Below are 19791 nucleotides of genomic sequence, written 5' to 3' on the forward strand. Positions count from 1 at the left end.
TGAAAGAATACTTGGTGGGATCTGTGACAATTATCTTCGTTGTGTGAAAAGTAGCAATAGAGGAGAGAAGAGATTCTGCCATGATTGGAAAGTGAAGGCGATCCATTACCCACTTGGTGATGATTGACCAATACCGTCCACACGAGATTTCGGAGTGTCTTGAGGAAGAACTCAAGCTTTGAATCAGTTGTTGCCAGATGATTGTACCATAGTCCAGATCAATCCCGTGATATAGACCGTAGAGCACAGTCATAAAGGACTTGCTTGCTCCATCTGAGCCGGCGCTACGCTCAGAAAGTCCTTTGAACAGTAGAGTGAATAAGCCATTCCATGGAGGAGGAAGGCAAGACTTCTTGAACTTGGTGATGGTGGTTAGGGTTTCAGTGTACCCCATTTGATAAAACATGGAGAACAACTTACCAGTAGTGATCGATTCAGGGTTTACTTTGGTTGGTTCTTGAGAGAGACCAATTAGGGCAGAGAAGCGGTTCTTGGAGATGGAGGACTTCTCATTGTGGAGTTCAAAGTGAATCCTTTCAGCGGCTTTGTCGTAGTAGGGTTCATAGACAAAGGGTGTGAGATCGATGATCAGGTTTTGTTGAGGTTTGATAGTAAGAGAGGTTGGGTGAACAGAGGTATCTTGAACTGAAGAAGATTCTGCCATTGTAGAAACTTGGAGAAGAAGATGAACAGTAAGATGAATCGCCTTTGTTCTTCGAGAGTTTTGAAAGTGAGAAAAGGGTAAAGAGCAGCGTGCCAAATCCTTTTATACGTACAAGTAGGAGAGAGAAAAATCCGGCTGATATCTTGGAGTTATTTGAACTGGCGGCTGATTTGACGGATGAACAGTAGTCATACCCAGTGATGACGCATGAAAGAGAAAGGGCGTTTCCTTTGTACACGCCATTCCATAAAAAGCACTTTTGCAAATTATCTTAACGGTTGGAGAAATGCTGAGTCAGCCTTAACTCTATCCCAATCGTCACCCTATATTTCACATGAATCGTCATCGCTTTTTAAGTTTATCGATCATTGAAGCACCACTAATAGAACTAGTGTTTGGAAAAAAAATTCGTGCATAGAGTGTAAAAGATAAAGAAATAAAGCGACTTGTGCAAGATAATTTGTGATGTCTTAAAAAAAACATAAAGCAACTGATTCTGGGCTCGAATCTCTTCCTTCAAAGTCAAGAGAGACCTTAAAGTGCTTGTATGGCTTCCCATTAAATAACGATCAAATACTTGTTAAGAAGTATTGAAAGGCATCTTTTAAATCTAAGGCTCATAACAGGTGGCTTTCGCTTCAATTCATGAATTCGAGACTTGATATAAGACCGAAACTTAATGAAGTACTTGTTAGATCAATGTAATCTATTGAACAAGTAGGTAGGGAACATATTCAGTGACTTGTTGAAATAGTAATTGGAGGGAAAAAATTAAAAAAATTAAAACATGGATCCATTTGGAAGAAAAGCTTTGGTAATAAGCACTTTCATTAGGATCGCGCAAAACGAAAATTGAGATTTCATAGAAGTGCATAATATAGATCAAACGTTAAAGTATTCGCCGTCAATTCAGTAAGGGAGCTGGATTTTGGGTTTTACTTAAGTCGTGGTGAACGAACTTAAGATCAACAACACATAATTGGTATAACCATAAACCTCAGTGGTTATGGCTGAGAGTCTCAAGGGTTACAAAATGTGAAACGAATCAGTGATGGAGAAAAATAAGGTGGGTAAAAGAAACGAAAGTGCCTCTGCTAGAACTGATTGACAAAGCAGAAAACCTCTTAACTCAATTTGAGAGGAGTATGGCAGCTCATGATTAGAGTAAATGTTATAGCCTGATTGGTGAGACAAGATTTGTATTTATCAAGTCATTAAGGCTTTACTCAGAATCGTTCGAGGCTTTGGTCAACATACAGCAGCATGCTTCTAGGGACACTTAACTAGTACTGAAGTAAAGAAATATACCTGCCTTAGTTCCATATTCTGATTTACTGGTTCTCTTATTACCTAATAAGAACAAAGAAACACACCACACAAACCAACAAACAAAGAAACAGAAATATTTTTGAATTTTTGGAAGGTTTCTGAAAAGAAATAAAAACAGAAAGATAAAATATTTTTGGAATTTTTTTTTTTAAAATAGTATACAAAAGAATACAAACAAAACGCCTTGATATGAGAAGAAGCAAACGAGTTCGGATGGACCGAACCCGAAATAGACCGAACGCTCGGTTCATTTCGGTTCATGGTCGACCCGAACCCGAAATAGACCGAACGCTCGGTTCATTTCGGTTCACTCTATTTCGCCTCTTACCTTTATTGAAGCGAAGGCGATTTTGGTACTGACTCCGATTCCATCATGCCTAGGCCTTGCAAAATCTTGTTGAAACTTGCTTCAGGAAGAGCCTTAGTGAATATATCTGCCAGTTAATCAGTTGTCCTTACAAAGTGAATTTCGACGTTGCCATCTTCCACGTGATCTTTAATGAAGTGATACCTCAGTGCGATATGTTTAGTCTTGGAGTGTTGCACTGGGTTGTGACAGATCCTAATTGCACTTTCAGAGTCGCAATATAGTGGGATTTTCTTCATATTTAGCCTGTAATCTCTAAGCTGACTCTGTATCCATATCACCTGAGATGTGCATGAGGCAGCAACGATGTATTCAGCTTCAGCCGTGGAAAGAGAAACACAGGTTTGTTTCTTCGATTGCCAACTGACCAATTTACCATCTAGAAATTGACATCCTCCTGTGGTGCTTTTACGATCTAATCCACATCCGCCCAAGTCAACGTCTGAGAACGCTTGAACAAAGAATCCTGAATTGGCTGGATACCAAAGACCGAGAGAGGAGGTTCGCTTCAGATATCGAAAGATATTTTTCACAGCTTGCAAATGAGGTTCGCGTGGGTTAGCTTGAAATCTGGCACAATAGCAAACTGAGAACATGATGTCAGGTCTGTTGGTCGTGAGATACATCAGTGAGCCAATCATTTGTCGATAAAGCGTCATGTCAGCGGTTGGCTTCTCAATGAAGGTGTAAGCTTTGTCCCAAAAGCCATTGGAACTTTAACTCTGGAGTCTCCCATCATTCCAAACTTAGCAAGCAGTGTCTTGGTGTATGCCTCCTGGTTAATAAAGATGCCTTCGGGTCCCTGTCTAATGTTTAAGCCAAGGAAAAAGTTAATTGGACCCATTGAGCTCATCTCAAATTTAGTTTCCATCAACTTCCTGAATTCAGCTGTTAAGCTGGGATTCGTGGAGCCGAAGATGATGTCATCAACATAAATTTGGACTATCATAAGGTGGTTACCCTCTCTATTTCGAAAGAAGGTTGGGTCAACCGAGCCTTGTTTGAATCCAGACATTTTTAAGAACCGAGTGAGAGTTTCATACCATGCTCTGGGAGCCTGCTTTAAGCCATATACTGCTTTGTCAAGTATGTAGCAGTGACCTGGATACTTTTCGTTCACGAAGCCCAATGGTTGTTCAACGTACACAGTTTCTTCAAGTTCACCGTTGAGAAAGGCACACTTGACGTCCATCTGATAGACTTCAAAGTTTTTGTGTGCAGCATAGGCAAGAAAGATATGAGCAGACTCTAATCTAGCAACTGGAGCGAAAGTCTCTTCATAATCGATACCTTGTTCTTGACAGTAGCCTTTCACCACTAAACGAGCTTTGTTGCGAATCACGTTCCCCTCCTTATCCATCTTATTTCTGAATACCCATTTGAGACCGACAACCGAAGCATCCTTTGGAGTTGGAATAAGACGCCATACTTTGTTTCTTTCAAACTCATTCAACTCATCTTGCATGGCTTGAACCCAGTCAGAATGATCAAGTGCTGAGCTAACGGTCTTCGGTTCAACTTTGGAAACAAAGGAGTTGAACATGCAAAACTCTACTTGAGAAAAGAGTGCAGCTTGTTTCGCTTTGATCTGTGATCGAGTTAACACCGTTTCTGAAGATTCTCCAATAATTTGACTCTGAGGATGATCTTTGGTCCATTTAATAAGTGGAGGATAATTTGGATCACAAGAGGGATCCAATTCTGCATTGATTTCTTCTTCCAATTCTGATAAAGTATCATCATTGACATGTGTACTCTCCCCCTCGAATGATGACACGAATTCTGGATAAGAATGCTCCCCTTCGTTTGGACTTTCGGTTGAGCCAAATGATTGTGACGTTGAACTCTCCCCTGGAATGAAGGACCTTGATCTTGTTGTAGATTCGGACCCTCCCCCTGGACTGAAGGGCGGTCATTTGAAGGTTCGCCTTCGACTGGCCTCTCGGTTGCTTTAGGATGATCAGCAGCCATCTTTTGAGCAGCATCATCAATGATTTGCTTTAGACTGTCAACCTTGTTGTCTTTCGCTGTTGATTCAGAATTAATTGCCGTTTGAGGCTCATCAAAAAGAAGCATGTATTGCTCGAAAAGATTTGAAATTGGGGCTGTTACGTGACCAGTCTTTGGAAAGATTTCCTGAGTTGTACTTTCGGTTGCCTTCATCTTCTTAACATATCTATCGTCAAAAGTGACATAGTATGTTTCTTCAATCTTCTTAGAACGCTTGTTCAGAACTCTGTATGCCTTAGAATTCAGGGAGTAACCTAGGAATATACCTTCATCAGCCTTAGCATCGAACTTATTTCGCTTCTCTTTAGAATTGAAGACGAAGCACCTGGAACCAAACACATGGAAGAATTTCACATTCGGTTTGCGATTGTTTAAGATCTCGTAAGGAGTGTGAGAGAATCGCTTGTTTAGATATGATCGGTTCTGAGTGTAACAAGCGGCAGCGATAGCATCAGCCCAGAAATACAGAGGCAATGAAGCGAAGATTAGCATAGTGCGAGCTGCTTCGCACAGAGATCGGTTTCTTCTTTCAACAATTCCATTCTTCTGTGGAGTATATGGGGCTGAAAAATTATGAGTCGTTCCCTTCTCAGCAAGAAAATCTTCGAAATCTTTGTTTTTGAATTCCAAGCCGTTGTCGTTTCTTACGTTACGAACAACTTTCCTTAGTTGAATTTCAACCTGCTTTATGAAGAGCTTGAGCCTTGGAGTAGCCTCAGATTTTTGCTTCAAGAAAAATACCGATGTGAAGCGAGAGAAGTCGTCGACAATGACCAAAATGTACTTATTTCCACCAATGCTTTCAATGGAAGAGGGACCACACAGATCGATGTGCAATAATTCCAATGGCTCTATCACTTTCGTATTGATAATGGAGGGATGACTTTGTCTACTCTGTTTTCCCAATTCACAGGCTGCACATAGATGTTCTTTGTCGAATTTGAGAACTGGAAGACCTCGAACATGATCTCCTAAAACCAGTTTGTTTATATCCTTGAAATTAAGATGAGAGAGACGTCGATGCCATAACCAGCTTTCATCTGAATGAGCCTTCGTGAGTAAGCAAACTGTTGGTTTACCTCGAATTGGATTGAGGTTTAAAGGGTACATTTCCCCTTTTCACTTCGATTTCAGTAGAATGTTATTTGACTTCTTCTCGACTATCTCTGAGCCTTCATCATCAAATGATACCTTCAATCCAGTCCGAACGACTAGCTGTGATACGCTGATAAGGTTATGTTGAAGCCCTTCAACATATGCGACCTTTCTAATTGAGAAATCACAATTCGTAATCAGTCCATAGCCTTTAATAGTTCCAAACGAGTTGTTGCCATACTTCACAATACCACCATCCTTGAGAGACCGAAACTCCCTCAGTTCTTCCTTCCTGCATGTCATGTGACGTGAGCAGCCACTGTCAATATACCATTCTTCGTCAAACTGCTCGTCACGCATAACCTGCAAAATATTAAGCAGATTTAGGAACCCAAAGTTTCTTGGGTCCTTGTGAGCCTTTTACAGGAGAGGGAATAGTAAGAGAAATATCAACCAAATAAGTACGTTTAATTAAAGTTGTTTCATCTTTTCTTTTTATAGTGAAAACTTTAATTTTGTTTGACTTAAATTTGACAGGCGTACGATTTGAGGTGTTGACGTCTGCATTCTTTTGGATTTCTTTTGGACGTCTGTCATCTTCTGGAAAGAGATTTCCTTTCCCCTTTAAATCCTTGAAAGAATTAGAACGAGAAGAGTTAGGTTTAGAAGTGACATCGGATCTTTTGTTCATTTGATTGGTCTTGCAGGGTTGAGAAACGTAATCGCTCTTTCGGTTACTATTGAGTTGAGGACCGAAACCGTTCTTTTGGTTGTTATTGGGTTGAGGATCGAAACCGTTCTTTCGGTTGATGTGGTTCTGAGAACCGAAGCTCTCCCTTCGGTTCATTTCAGTCGAGGGACCGAAACCACCCTTTCGGTTCCTTACTTCCTGCGAACCGGTGCTTTCCTTTTTGTTCCTTACCTCCTTTTGTTTAGAAGGTTTTTCATAGCGAACATAATTAGGATTTTGAGATCTCCAGAACAGCTTCCTTTCGGTAAGGTTTTTATTGTACCTCACATTTCTTTGATGCTTTCTGTCTCTCACCTGTTTTGGGTTTCTGTGAATGTTAGCCTTTTTCTCAGAACTTTGAATATTAGCTTTGCACTTAGGTGAATTGGTTTCGTTTGAAATTACCACTTGCTCGTCTGAGGACATTTTAGTCCCACTTGTGATCGGCTTGTCAAAACGAGTAGGATCATTAAGTGGTTCGGCTACATATCTGCCTTTCACTCTCCATGAGGTTTTCTGTGACAGACCTACTGTTTCATCAGCATTGTCAATAGGTGCTGACCAGAAAAATTCATCGCATCCGTCAGCATTATCTTCGGCTACTATCGCCGTCAGTTCGGCTGTTTGTTGCTGAGTTACTCCATTAACTTTGTATACCTGATTTGGAGTGGATTGTACCGTTTGATACACAACTGCTTTTTCTTTAAGGGCTTTGGTCTTGTTTTTGGACAAACGAGCGAATTCCACTGAATTTTCAGAAATAAGATTTTTGTGGGATTTAGTTTCGCTTTTGACAAACTCAGAACAGTCCACCACATCCTCTACCGATATTTCACTCAGATCATCATCCTCATTAAGTTCAGATGCATTTTCAACATCAATTTTATTTTCTGAACTTAATTTGGCATTCAACGAGTCAAATTTCTGTACAGTTTCGGCTCTTAACTTCAATCTATCATTCTCATCTAATAGATTTTTTAGCATGTCCTTATGGTCCTTGGACTTTATGTAGGATTCAATTTTATCAAGACCGATTTTGTATGCAGGAGAGATCTCATCAGATGATACAACTCTTTCACAGTTGTATGCTTCAGCATCAATTTCATCCTCCTTTAACTCAAGAAATGGCAAAATCATGCGATGTATCTTCTTTCCTATTTCACAATCGAGATGCAATTGAGTGATATTAAAATAAAGCCTTTTAGCAATCAAACAAAACACATTTCTTTGTTTTAAAAGTTTAAGATTGTCTCTTTGCAAATAAATCGACTCATCCTTAGACCTAATCAACTCTTTTTCCTTCAGCTCAATCCACATCCTCCTTTCCTCACTCTTCGACGATACCCTGCTAATTTCATTAGTCAGGTTAGAGTTTGTGACACGGGTTTGAGAGAGACTGCTACTTATACTAGAGAATTTTGATTTTAAGTTATTTAGTTCCTTTTCATAGTCATTAACAGGTATTTTTAGAGAAGCAAGAATATATTGTACCTTCTTGATCAACTCATCACATTCATTGATATGGGCACAAACAGGTTTCGCAGCAAAACACCTGTCCTCTCGCTCCTTCTCGCCTTCTATTCCTCCATCAGTGGTATATTCTCTCATCTGGGATACACCTTCGGTCACCATTAAACACCTTCCAATAGCATGTTCTTCTTTTACCAGCATCGCTTTGCCATGAGTGGGTTTTCTCACTTCTTCGTCCTCTGAGTCTGTGGACCATACTTCCACACCACCGAATTCATCACGGTTGTCTGTATCCTGCACAATCAAAGCATTCATAGTTTTATTGTTAGCAGCAGACTTTCTTTTCTTGATTTCCTCTGGTCGTCTCAAGAGGCTTGCTTCCTCATCATCATCATCTGTCTTTTCTGCCCTCTTTTTCAGCATGCAGTCCTTGGCAAAGTGATTCTTGCCTCCATAATAGTGGCAATCGAATCCTGAGTCTCCACCAATTTTTACTTCTTTCTTGGACTCTTCTGATTTTGATGTTGTCTTCGGTTCCTCCTTGACCTTTTCAGCGCTGTAACTTCCCTGCCAATTTCGGTTTTTGTTGGCTGGGAACTTCCTTTTAATGAACTTTCTAGGATTAGACACCATCAGGGCATACTCTTCACTGGTTAGATCATAGTCAGAAAGATCTAATTCCTCCTCTTCTTCAACAGAACGTTTTCCTTTAGAAACAAGGGCTAACGAACCCAAGCTAGACACCACACTCGTTTCCTTAGTCAGAGCACTTTCATGGGATTTCAGATGTCCCACCAGTTTTGCCAGAGAATACGATTTAAACTGTTCATGTGCCTTTACTGTTGACACAACCGCCATCCATTCGGGTCTAAGACCGTTCATGAAGGTAACTTTCTGTTCAATAACTTTCCTTTCGATCCCATGCTTTATCATCTTACTCAAGAGATGATTAAAACGATCAAAAACCTGAACCAGTTTCTCTTCGGGCTTTTGTTTGAAATCACCAAACTCTGAAAGCAAAAGAGTTTGAATCGAATGTTCCAGATCTGCGTCGGTGGAATACAATTCTTTTAGCATGTCCCATATCTCTTTAGCTGTAGTGCTAGAATTCACCAAACGAAACGTATCTGACTGCAATGCAAACCTAATCATTCTTAAGGCTTTAATGTTACATTTAAACTTATCTTTCTCGTCTTGAGGAATGTCTTTCACATCACTCACAAGCTGATTGTACTCCTTTTGAGTTTTGACAATCCTTGAGTTATTTGTATGAGCAAACGGGCCAACAGTGATAGCTTCCCAGATCAAGTACCCATCATCTTCTGAGCCAATCACATAATCTTCGAAGTGATGTGTCCAAACCTCATAATCTTGAGTGTACAAGATTGGAATCCTAGTCGTTGATCCGATACTGTTAGAGATGTTGATTGGATTGGTTTGCAAATCATCCATGGACATTGTGATGAAGTTTGATCGATAACCTGTTTAAGATCAGACTTGTAATTTATCGTTAGGGTAAGATCGACAATTAATGAGACACGTCAATATGGAATGACGGCTCAATTAATATCAATCAATGCGGAAAAACCCTGATAAGTTCTTCAACAGAAGAGATGTGTATAAATTACACAGTCTCCCGCTCTGATACCAATTGATGAGAATTAAACTAAGATCGATTAGATCTTTCACAGGTAAAAGATAAAGATCAAACAAAACAAACACAATAACAGAATCAACAATATGCTTATGATTCAAATATAGTCACGCCTCAGCAGAGCTCTATGAAGAACTTCCACTGTAGAGGCGAGCTAGGGTTTACAATACTCAAAAAGAATAAAAAGCAAAGCGTGTGTTTTCAAAGACTGCATGCATGCAGCTTAAATACTAAACCCTAGAGAAAACATGCACGGTTGGACAGGCCCAAACCGACAATCAAAATTGGGCTAAGGACCGAGCCCATGACGCAACACTATAAGCCCAACAATGATTAAATAAATCAACTTACACATTTTCTTCAAGTTCTTTACCTTCATTGTTAGAGTCACAAATAATGCTTTTAACTTTCTCATAACCTTCATAACAAAAATACCCATTATCAACCTCGCTTAATAGATCCATAACCAATCTATCTTTCCAAGCATTTAAAAACCCTTTACACAACCCACTCAAAACAACCAAATCAGGCCCAATAGGCCTCTCTAACATCTCTTTAAAAACACCAATAGCACCATCATAATCATCCGTTTGCAAGAATGATAAAATCAACATCTTCACAGTATCTTCATTTGGATGACAGTTACTTTTCACCATGCTTTTATAAAGATGAAAACCACGATCTGGGGTTCTTTCGAGCACATTGGGCTTTAATTAGGGCAGAAAATGTTGAAGAATTTTGTACTAATTTCTTTTTATCAAGTTCTTTAACCAAATAAGCAGCTTTCTTGGTTTTTCCTTCGTTACAAAGTCCCAACAACAATGCGTTATAAGTCAAAATATCAGGTTTGACCCCGGTTTTTATCATTTCTTAAAAAATCTGATTACCCTTTTCGATGTTACCTGATTGGGAATATGCAGTGATTAATGTGTTGTAAGTTACAGTATTAGGATCCACATTTACCCTTTTCATTTCATGGAAAACTTTAAAAGCATCATGTAGTTTCCTTTCTTTACAGAATCCATGGATTATTGTGTTGTAACTTATGGCATTTGGGCTGATTCCATTCTTCTCCATTGTAAGTTTCAACTTGATTGCGGTTGTTAAAAGGCCTTGGTTGATGTATGAAGAGATCAATGTATTGTAGGAGGAGACAAAAGCGTTCATTCCCATACCTTGCATTTCATCGAGCACTTGGACTGCATTCTCTAGTTTCCCTAATTGAACATAAGCATTCATCACCATGTTGAGAGTGAACACATTGATTGTGATCTTGGATCTTCTCATTTGGTTGTAAAATGGTAACGCCATGTCTGCTCGATTGAAACTAAGCAGTGAACTCATATATATGTTACATGATTCAATGGTGGGAAGAAATCCGTATTCCTTCATACGACAAAATGTACCTGTTGCATTCCTGAACTACTTCATCTGTGCATACATTTTGAAAAGGGCATCGAAAACATGAGCAGTGGAATCACACATTCGATAAGAGTGAAGAACAGCATCAAGGAATTTAGAATGGAGGTTTACATCACAAGAACAAGAACCGATGATCTTCTTTAAAATGGATTCAGCTGACACCAATTTACGATTCTTGGTGAGGATGTGGAGGATGATGGAATTTTTTTCGAGGGTGAGTAAACTAGGGTTGTGAAGCTCAATCCATTTGAAGAATTTTAGGAAAATGACATAGTCGTTTTGAAGCTTTAACAGAATGTGCTTCACTCGTAGTGAATTAGATTTGGTTAGTAATTTATCTAGCTTAGCCTAATCAGAGTAAAGAAGATGACTATGAGCTATGTTGATGTAATCAAGATCTTGACTTTTGGGTTCAAGGATAGTTCTATGCGGTATTGGAATAGGACTCCATTTACATCTAAGGAGAGTCAAATTAGGGTTTTTCATGGCTGAATCAAGCAGAGTTGAAATGGGATTTTAATTTATATAGTTTTAATGGAAAAAAACGGAGAAATAAAATATATGAAATAATAATGATTTTGAACCTACAAAACTTAAGTCAGCCTCTTTACAAGCAATGGCTGTCATCATCATGTGGGACCCGTCAAGAGAGTGGACAAAGTTAGGAGGAAGGTTGTTCTTTGTCTTTTCACTGTCACCTTTTATAACCAAAAAAAAAAGTTATTTTTCTTGCATTTAGCATAATAAAGAAAAGGTTGCGGATATAACCTTATGGGTTTCTCGTTGTAGTGTAAAAACTTGAAGAGATGTCTTAATCTACACATTTCAAAAAAAAACAACAAAAAAGGTTTGGTTCTTATTAGCAAAAAAGCCAAAATACAAGGACTTTACTTTACAATTTGACATACGACAAGAACTCACAAGATGTCTTCCTAATTTACGATATGGTTGAACAACAGGAAGTCCAAGAGGAGTTGTCCAATGTACTAGATTGTTTTTCACTGCTATAACATGTCAAAATTTATAAAATCACTAAAAATTTATACCTTTGCACAATCACCAAGCCAACTCATAATACTTCTTGCAGATTCAAACATTGCTAAATGAAAAAACACCATTAAGGGCATGAGTTTCCTCCACCATTAAGCCACATATGAAACCTTAAAGGACTATTTTGAAGACCTTTTGGAGGGTTCAAAACACGGTCTTTTATAGATAAACATCACACAAGAATCTCTGAGAATTGGAGCAAAAGAAATCATGAACGAAGATGCCAAAGAGAAAATAGAAAGACAATTATTCTACAATTCTAACCAATCCTTACTCACCAATTACCACATATATGAGAGTGTTCTTAACTATATTTTGACAGCCATCACCCATCAAAAACACACAAAATGTGGCTGGGGATTAATCACATAAAATATCAAGGATTGGAAGTAAGAAGAATGAGATTGTTTGAATCCAATCACTAGCAATTGAAACATGAAATCAAAAGACGAGTTAAAGCAAGGAACTACCAGATTGTATGAGTCGATTTCGCAGCCTAAACACACCTTCAAGAATCGACACTTGCAGAGCCTTCTTTCCCCCCTCTCTTCTCAGTTCTTTCTTCCGTTCTCCACCTTACCTCGTCTTTTTTTATCCTATGCTGCTGTCGAGCGATGCAAAGGATCGATTTTCAGATTACTCCATTAATCCGTGCGTAAAGGCTAGAATAGTCGCAAAAAAACTTTTGGAGGTATCTTCACAAATTAAGTTTATTTTAATGCCAATTTGGTCCTAGGCTTTGAACTTTTTCTTGTTGGGGGGTTATGGACGAATTTTTAAGGATTAGTCCCTAGACATTGAACTTTATCCTATTTTTCCTAACCTTATATACCTTCACAAATTAAGTTTCTTTTAATGCCAATTTAGCCCCTTCATTACTTCGCAAATTATATACTATTGTTTTATATTTAGGGGTGCTCAATTTGACAATAAGAATAATGTTGACAGAAAACCTATTATAGTCTTCTGACCCATGATAAGATAATAAAAAAATGACTCGTATTTTGAAATTATAAAAAATAGGAAAGTATAAACGATTAAAAATAATCTACTTATTTTTTTAAAAAAATATTTTTTCTGGTTTATGCTTTTAAAATTATTTTCTAAGTTAATAAAAATGATAGTCAGTTTTTCAAAAATCATATAAATTAATAGTAGTCATTATTGTGAGTATCGAGTTTTATATGTACATTATATTTATACTTCAATTTCAATTTATATAACGCTTTAAGTTTTTTTTTTCTTAGACATTAGTCATTTAGATAAAAACACTGATAACTAAAAGTTATTATTGTGCATTTGTATTAAGTTGTATGTTAAAATCAGTTGAATGAAAAGTCGATAACACATTACAAAAGAAAAAATTACCACTAACCAGCTAAAAAGATATATAAACGATAGATAAAGAGTGATTTGTATATAACTGTTTATGTTTTAAATATTGGTATTTACGTTTATATATTTGTATTGCAAAACTTAATAAAACATAAATAGTTTGTCTATAAGGAAAAGTTACCGCGTAAGGATCTCTACCCATCGATAGATATCATTTATTTTTATAAACCATAAATTGACTATTTTAATAAAATTAACAAAGGTGTTCCACAAAATATTTAACTTATTATTTTTTTTCTTTGACAAAAAAAATAATTAAAAATGAAAAGTAACTAAGATGCTATATCTTTTATCTATTAATAAATTCTAATCTTATTATTTATTTATCACAATCAATCCAAACATCAACAAAGATTTCATTTTTGTTTCAAAAAAAAAGATCAAAGATATTTAATATTTAATTTCTAAGCCAACATTTCTTCTAAATCAATAAAAAGAAAGGATAAATGGAAGTCCATCTACCCAAACAAAATAAAATACGTAACTTTATATAGTTAGAAACATTGAACAAATTAAATTACATTCAATTATTCAATTTCCTATGAACCAAGTGCGTGAAAGATTACAAAATTGAAGTTACTAATTCTTTAACTATCAATATCCTCAACAGCTAAGAGCTCTCAAATCTCAAATAATCAACTAATATAATTTTTAAACCTCCTCACAATAACACATATAAATAAAAGAACACATATGTGTACAAATCTATAAAGACCAAGAAAACTACAACCATGATTGCACAACCTTCACGACCCATTCCTCTTTCGTATCGAAAACAAACATAACCATAAATAGCATTGTACTTTGTGTATATGGTAGAATATAAATATAAACTTTTGAAAATAAAATCATAAAAAAGTCAAGTGCTACTTACACAATCTTTATTTCTGCTACTTCAAAACTATTTATAGAGTTAAGCTTAGCAAGCTATATAGATTGGAGTGATTACTTTAAGGATCATGGCCACATAGTAGTTTATATACAAAGTTGATGTGTATTTTAACAAGTGAAACTTATGCCTCTTAAAAATTCAAGAAAGAAGCAATATGCTTTATATAATTGTATAAATGTATAGATATAGATATAAATATAGATGTATAGAAGTATAGATATGTAACACAAGTCAAATTTAGGTCAAAATTAAACTTTTCTAAAAACATAATTGGGATGAACTAAGTGGTATATATCGTAACAAGGTTTCCGAAAATGTAAAGAACACTAAAATCCGAGTTATAACGAAGAAGTTATGGCCAATCGAAGATCCGCGGCAATACCGGTAAAATACTGTTAAGCGTAAAACGCGAAATTCCAATAAAATACTTTTTAGCCTTATGTATCTAAATGAAAGTCGTAGATATCATTAAACCGTGAACATACATAAAAAGAACGCCCAAATCTGACTTCGTATGAGGAAGTTATAATTTTCGAAGTTTCGGAATAGCGGTAGACATCTAAAAATTCGAAATAGAGATCGAGCGATTTTTAGCCGACATGACGTAAACGAGAATTGAAGATCTCAACAATAGTAGTGCAACGGTAAAAAGACAGACGAAAACGGACATCGGATAAAGAAGTTATGGATTTTTAACGGACTTTTCCAGTCCTGGCCAGTTAAAAATATAATATTAGAAATAAATTCAAAACTAGCCGACGGAGTCTAAACGAAAGTTGTAGAGTATATTCTCACCTACACGTGGATATAAAGAACATTGAAAACGGAGATCGTACGCGAAAGTTACGGATTTTACAAGTTCTGGGCACATTTATCGAGACTGGTCCGAAAAGAACGTCATGCGTTCCGAAGGAACGCCCCACGTTCGGATTTGCTGGGTCTCGGTTCGTCCACGTTGCTCCGGGTCACATCAGGGTGCTCCGTCCGAAGCTGAGGTAAGCGATGACGTCAAGGGCTACTGAACGCGCTGCGTACGAGCCAGGAACGCCCAGCGCTCCTCGCAGGTACGCCCTGCGTACGAGGGGTCAGCCAGCCTAATTAAGAGATGCGAAGTTATCTGAAGTTGTTTGCTTTTCTCTCAACTTTTTCACCTCGAAACACCTCGTGAGCCCCTCTAAACCACCCCGAAGCTCCGGTATCACCGCTAACGCACGACGCAAGGCCCGACGCCCCGAAGTTCTCGAGAAATAAATATTTTTCAGTCGAAGTACTGCCCGCGTGAAGCCCGGTTTTTCACCAAAAACCCGAGGATACGTCAAGAAAGGTCACCCTTAGAAACGAAACGCCGTCTGATTCACCACTTATCAAGTGAGTTAATACCCCTACACTTTTCTAAACTCTTTATATGTTTTACAGGGGGGGGGGGGGGGGAATACAAGTAAACACCCGGTTATTCCCGAGTGAAAACATCAATCTTTTTCTATACCTTTCATGTTGCTTTTATAACTATCTTATGAAATTGTTAACATGCAAAGCACTTCACAACACAACTTTACACTTATAGGATACAATATGTTTATAAATGAAATACATTTTATTTATACGTTTGCATACTACATTATATCAAGGCTAACCATTTCAACTATAACACCATGTAGTTACAAGTAAATACAACTCATCATTATGTTGTTATTAACACTGTCGAAAGGATAATCTTTTCATACAAAATCATATAAATTATATTGATTATACTTTACAATTCAATCCACTTTTTCTATTGTACAAGGTTATAAATAAAAATCGTTATTTTTATTTACTAAAAGGTTTATCATATATTTCTCATGAGCTTATTGTCAGCGAATCATTTGTGAGACAGCGGCTTTGTTTAGTATTAAACGAGAGTCTTTCCCTTATAACAAGAGTCTCCCGTTCGGAGAGCGTGAGTTTGTGTATAGATCTATACGGGACAGACAATCCCATGCCCTGACTATTAGCTACAGTTGGAATGAAAGTTCAGGGGTTACAATTGTCATTTACAGTAAGTATATCCGTCATATTAGCATGGTTATAGGAACTCACGCGCGGAAACAATGACTCATACACGTCGTAATACTCAACTCAATCAAGATAGGGGGGATAATAACTATATGATCACTTAGTATTTACATCAGGGGTATATATGGTTTTCATTCGATAGACAATGGGATGTATGATTTCAGCTTCATTTCCTGTTCCTTGTTTGGTTGTGGAATTAGGGTAGAATCACCCAATCGACTTTCAGTTCCAATCTTAGTCATATATAACTTGTAGGGAATAAGTAATCATGATAGGGTATTATCATCATTTTCAGAATTCGGTAAACACAACTTCAACTAGTTTTACTTAATAATAAAACTACCAAGTTATAAAGCTAAGTATGTCATAGTTACTTACATATCACGGTCTTGGTCATTTAAGACTGCCACTCATCTATTAGGGAAAATATGGGATTTTCTGGATCTAATACATTCATTTTCAACACAATGAATCATAACTCGTCTATTAGGGAAAATATGGGATTTTCTGGATCTAATGCATTCATTTTCAACACAACAAATCATAACTCATCTATTAGGGAAAATATGGGATTTTTTGGATCTAATACATTCATTTTAAACACAACGAATCATAACTCATTTCATTAGAAAATATCGGATTTTCTGGAGTCATTTACTAATGTTTTCACATTGGTATGATCACTTAGTGGATAGGTTTGGGTTATATAAAATGAAGATTCGATAGATAGTGGAATGTGTGGTTTCCGCCTCATTTCCTGTTCCTTGTTTGGTTGTGGGCTTAAGGCAGATCTACTCATTCGACTGTCAGTTCGATCTTTGATTTTATATAACTTATATGCACTAAGTAATCATGGTAGGAACTAGATTTGGTCACTTTTCATATATAAATTCCAAGCATCATATATCACTCTTCAAATGTAAGAAACAAATATATTTTGCTCTCGAGGCTAAAAGCTACACTTCAAATTATTAAGAAAATATAGGATTTTGTGTAATATCACACAAACATTTTCAAGAAACAATAAACTTACTTTCTAAATCAAATACTTATGAACTCACCAACTTAAATGTTGATACACTTTCCAAATCACTTGTATTCTCAGGAAACTAATAAACAAGTACTCGTACAAGTGTCAAGAAGATGGAGCATAGTAGCTTCAAGTCTTTGTTTTGGTCATCTACTTTTGAAATCACACAATCTACTTTATGTATTCAATGTAAAAACTTTATTATTAATGCAATGGTTGTTGTTGTTTTGATTACTATATTAAATTTATTATGATACTGTTCTTGATGTCCTCCGCCCCCGAATGTTTCCGCCGTTCTTGTTTGGGGGTGTGACAGATTGGTATCAGAACATTGTTTATAGTTAACTAAGTATATCAACTTATAAAAGATATACAACTATAAATACAATGGGACAAAAATACTCTGGACAAGAGTTATACTTTTAAATATAATAATATTGTTATCAAAGTCGCGTGCATATACACAAGGTTAGTATCATAATTAAAACAAGACAAAAGTATTAAGATTGTTGAATAGCACGAATAGGCCTTGGAATATATAATCAGGTCTGGGATGAATATAGCCTAATCAACTATATTGTTCGATAGATGATTAGCATATGCCTAGGAATAGTCATGGTGTTACAACAAGGTCTAAAACTTACCAACCCTTCATACCAAAGAAACTATGGAAATCAAACATAAAGTTAAAATACTATGGGAGTATTTTTAGTGCAATAAGATAACTTATGTGAAAACTAAAAGACCCTTAGTGGCAGGTCTATAATTGTGGGGTGTATGCTCCAAGGTTATATATAATTAAGATTTCATAGACTTAGAAGTAGTGATCTTCACTCTACTACCTGTTCCTTGTTTGGTTGTGATTTTAGAGTAGGATCACTTAATCGAAAGTCTATTTAATCTCAATTATATACAACTGGTATACACTGTATAATTATAGGAGGACCCGATAAGGATCACCATAAAAACTATTGATATTCTTTAGCATCCCTATTCTCGCACGAAAACAAAGTTAGATATAACCGCTCCACTACATCAGTCAATAGAAGAGACTAGGAAGATCAAAAAGAGACTCATAAAGAGAATCCCGAGAAGGGAAGAGACGAGGATCAAAGAAATAGAGAAATCATCAAGGACCTGATGCGTCATTATAATAACTAATAGATTGATATAATCTAGTGAGTTAGTGATTACACTACTCACACTACGTGTTAAGCTTAATACTTTTTCCAACGTGACAAATAACAGTAAATCGAATCACGGAATTTCAATTCAGGATATTCAATATAAAAAATTCATAAGTTTATTTTATATAAACCTCTGTTATGAATTGTTTGCAAAACACTTTCGAATCGTGATACATTCAAAGCTAAGATAGCCAAGTTCTTATGACAATCGATTTATACCCATTGCCAGTATCTTACCAACCTTTCATCTTTTGACAGAAGGATGCCTCCTCGTAGATATAGCAGGCGTAACAACAACACGTCAACAAATCCACCACCGCCTCCACCATAATTTGATCCTGTTGCACTCCAGGCTGTCATAACTGCCGCTGTAGTAGCTGTCATAACTGCCGCTGTAGCAGCTGTCATGACTCAAATTCAAGAGAATGGTGCCAGTGGGGCGGGAAGTGGTACTAACAACTTTAACTTCGGAAATAGCCACGGACACTCTAGGAAGTGTACATACAAAGACTTCATGAACTTCAAACCCAAATCCTTTAGTGGAAGCGGGGGAGTCATTGCTCTGATGCAATGGTTTGAAAAAGCAGAATCAGTATTCGAGATATGCACGTGCCCGGAAGGAAGCAAAGTTAAGTTTGCTGCCTGCACATTCTCTGACAGGGCCCTCACATGGTGGAATGGCCATGTCAAGTCCCTAACCCTCACGGTGGCGAATTCAATAGGCTGGGAAGGCCTGAAAGCAAAGATGATAGAAGAGTACTCCCCAAGGGGCGAGATATAGAAGTTAGAGCAAGAACTGTGGAACCTTATTATGACAGGCTTTGAAGTAGTGTCCTATACTGATAGATTCAGTGATCTAGCGGCACTATGCCCTGGGATGGTTACCCTGAAAAACTAGAAAGTAACATACATATGGGGACTATCTCCTCAGATTCAAGGACATATATTAGCTTGAAACCCAACTACTTTCGATAGCGCTAAACGCTTGGCCCAGAGACTCATCAACCATGGAGTCCGCTAAGGCGTGATGACCCCCTCTCCTGAGCTCACAAAAATGGACGACTATAAGCGAAAGTCGGGGAGTAAGGAAAGGGAACAACCAACACAAGAGACCTCGAAAAGACAATAGATAGTCGCTGCTCATGCTGCCACAACATCTGCCACTCCAGCACCAACTAGTCGATATGCTGGGAACCTTCCGAAATGCAATAAGTGTAACTTTCATCACACAGGAGCTTGTCGGAGGATGCATGCAATGCCCGTAGATCAGGGCTAGTCAATTTAAAGACGATAAGAGTCAAAAATGACTTTTTGATAGAAGATTATTTATAATGAATAATCTTAACTAAGTTGTAGTGGTCGTGACAAGGATTCCGGATATATAAAGAACGCTGAAATCCGAGTTATAATGAAGAAGTTATGACCTCTCGAAGTTTCGCGA

At 37.2% G+C, this 19791-nt stretch overlaps 1 pseudogene; it reads right to left on the reverse strand.

The window, feature by feature from the left end:
* Positions 1–9666: 9666 nt before the first annotated feature.
* Positions 9667–18758, reverse strand: LOC145157647 (uncharacterized; annotated as a pseudogene).
* Between the last annotated feature and the right edge of the window lie 1033 nt (positions 18759–19791).

Source organism: Lactuca virosa, chromosome 2 (assembly GCF_052849685.1).
Source record: "Lactuca virosa cultivar CGN04683 chromosome 2, Lactuca_virosa_CGN04683_v6, whole genome shotgun sequence".
NCBI lineage: Eukaryota > Viridiplantae > Streptophyta > Magnoliopsida > Asterales > Asteraceae > Lactuca > Lactuca virosa.